The following is a 3,131-nucleotide window of genomic DNA, read 5'->3' on the forward strand; positions in this document are numbered from 1 at the left end:
GTGTGTGTGTGTGTGTGTGTGTGTGTGTGTGTGTGTGTGTGTGTGTGTGTGTGTGATGAACAGTTAGTCAAAGGCAGCAGACAGCGCATAGAGAGGATTATTGACAGATTAAAAGAGTTCAGCCCGAGTGTGTATGATGTGTGTGTTTTGCTAAATACCTGGAAGCATCCGAGCAGACCAATGCACAGCGATAAGGCCGGCGTGGACAGATTTAAATTAGTTGTAGGCCTACGTCTGTGTGTGTGTGTGTGTGTGTGTCTGTGTGTGTGTGTGTGTGTGTGTGTGTGTGTGTGTTGGCGCATTGGTGTGGGAAGTTAGGCACCATGTGAGGACAAAGGGATTTAGAAAGATTCTGGTTTCTCCAAACGTGGTCAAATCAGCATAAACCTACACAGTGGATGTTTTATGAGTATTTGTAGTTGTTTTGTGTGTCTTTGTGGCTGTTTTGTGTGTCTTTGTGGCTGTTTTGTGTGTCTTTGTGGTTGTTTTGTGACTATTTGTAGTTGTTTTGTGTGTCTTCGTGGTTGTTTTTTGTCTCTTTGTGGTTGTTTTTTGTCTCTTTGTGGTTGTTTTGTGTCTCTTTGTAGTTGTTTTTTGTCTCTTTGTGGTTGTTTTGTGTCTCTTTGTGTTTTTTTGAGACTCTTTGTGGTAGTTTTGTGTCTCTTTGTGGTTGTTTTGTGTCTCTTTGTGGCTGTTTTTTGTCTCTTTGTGGCTGTTTTTTGTCTCTCTGTTGTTGTTTTGTGTCTCTTTGTGGTTGTTTTGTGAGTCTTGGTGGTAGTTCTGTGTCTCTTTGTGGTAGTTTTCTGTTTCTTTGTGGCTGTTTTGTGTGTCTCCGTGGTTGTTGTGTGTCTCTTTGTGGTTGTTTTGAGTCTTTGTGGTTCTTTTTTGTCCCTCTGTCGTTTTATTTGTGTCTCATTGTGGTTGTTTTGTGTCTCTTTGTGGTTGTTTTGTGTCTCTTTGTGGTTGTTTTGTGTCTCTCTGTAGTTCTTTTGTGTCTTTTTGTGGTCTTTTTATCTCTTTGTGGTTGTTTTTGGTCTCTTTGTGGTCTTTTTATCTGTTTGTGGTTGTTTTGTATTTCTTTGCGGTTGTTTTGTGTTTCTTTCTTTTGTCAACTGTTTCCCTTTGAAATGGGTTGAAAATACCCAGAAAGTTGAACTTAAAAATGACTCTTACTACTGGGTAAAATCTCCACCCTCTCCATAAACATGATATCAAGGAGAGGGTCAACTTGTCCTGCTCCAATGGGACAGGGGAGACACTTTGCTTCTCTCACTAGGACTCTAGAGTCCAATCGCCGTCACTCTCTGACTCGCTCTACCACACACTCCCCCACACACACGCATGCCGTCTCTGCTGAGTAACTAAACTAGTTGCTAATGCTATCTGTTGCAACATTTCAGAGCTGTGGAGTTCAGCGTTTCAAGCTGATCCTTTGACAACAACAAAAAACTTTTATTGAAGACTGCATTTCGATTCCAGGCTAAATTATATGAATGCTATGCACACTTCCAGCATGTACCAGGTTACACAAGATCTATTGGAGGGTTAAAGCTAATTTCCAACATTAAGGCTCTTATTTGTACATGTAGCTTTGAAATGTACAGCACTGTAATTGCTATGTATTCCATGTATTCAGTGCTGTATGCACCGCATTGACTGCTGGTGTATAAGAGCAGTTTTCACACAATATCATACAGACTCGATGATGACAATGCATTGGTGCAATACATTCTTTTTGCACAACCCAATACTGGCATCTCATGCACGTCTGTATCTAGGCATCCTTTCTCAGTGCACTGACTCTAACTGGAGCGTCGCTTCTGGGAACGACTGGAAGTGACGAACGTGTTAGGTTTCACACTTAGCACATGGGAGCCTCCAGCCTGATTCATTTTGGCATCCGTCGTCGTTAGCGGCGGACTCACTGGTGCTATAGCAGGTAAATATCACCACGGTTTTGTGACCCGCACAGACCCACACACCAGGACTGAATACTCATTACCTTGAGCTCGGCCTCCAGCCCGTGTCCAGAGTAATCAGTAATCACCACCGCACTGCTGATTCAGCCTGCGGTGGACGTGTGCGTGCGTGTTTGTGCTTTTAAGTGTGAGCCTAAAGAGCAGATAGTCCATAATTGCATCGTTGTACCGTGAGCTCCTCCTGAGAAAGGCAATAATTGCCTGTTTGCATTGCCCGGGTGTTGAACTTCATTCATTAAATATCAGTTGTAGCAACGGTTATGGGTGTGGATGATTGACAGTGCATGTACAGTTTGTGTGTGTGTGTGTGTGTGTGTGTGTGAAGGCATCCCTCGCCTCTTTCTACCCCCCCCCCCCCTCGGTGTCTGAAGGTCATGGCTGTCTGTTGGGGCTCGTTACGCTAACAAGCGCTCAGCTCGCTCCGCAGGGTGCCGTCACTGGATCAGGTCTGGGCCAGTAGAGGGATTACGCTTCACATGCAGGGTTCGTTGGTGCGTCTGTGGTCAGCGGCAACCTCAGCCCACTCGACCCTTCAAATGTTAACCGGGATTTAAAAAATAAGACCAGCAGCCTGCTGTGAAAGGGGTACGCTTTTCTCTGCTTTGATGTTCCTCTGATGCGAGATGAGAGTAGGCGCAGACAAACCAGTATTGATTTTTGAAGGGAGACTTGCAAAAAAAAAAAGATATTAAATATGAGAGTACTGCCAGTCCCAGACAACGTCCTCATTATACAGATACTGTGAGTGTACTGGATTTACATGTAGATCAGTACGTTGCAGTTCAGTGCAAGAGCAGGTGTGTTAATAAGCAATGTTCTGTAGATTCTGACATTTTTATCTTTACACAACGAATGTGCAAATCTCAGCCCTGTTCTACAAGCCACTGCACATTGTAAACAGAGGCAACCATATACTATATTTATAGACTGTGTCCAATATAATTGGCTCCAGACCACATACTGTATCTTGGACAGATATAAGACAACAGGCTTCTAGGAAGACACGTAACATAAAAAACAATACACCCATAGTGAAGCCATGCGAGAAAAAACTCTTTGTGGTTGTTTTGTGTCTCTTTGTGGTTGTTTTGTGTTTTTTTCTGTGGTTGTTTTTTTGATTCTTTGTGGTTGTTTTGGTTGTTTTATGTTTCT

At 43.2% G+C, this 3,131-nt stretch overlaps 1 long non-coding RNA gene across 1 annotated transcript in view; it reads left to right on the top strand.

Moving 5' to 3' along the window:
* LOC117940014 overlaps nucleotides 1–3,131 on the top strand; it is a 33,640-nt gene that overhangs the window by 17,168 nt on the left and 13,341 nt on the right. The window lies entirely within an intron of this gene.

Source organism: Etheostoma cragini, unplaced genomic scaffold (genome assembly GCF_013103735.1).
Source record: "Etheostoma cragini isolate CJK2018 unplaced genomic scaffold, CSU_Ecrag_1.0 ScbMSFa_1523, whole genome shotgun sequence".
Taxonomy (NCBI): domain Eukaryota; kingdom Metazoa; phylum Chordata; class Actinopteri; order Perciformes; family Percidae; genus Etheostoma; species Etheostoma cragini.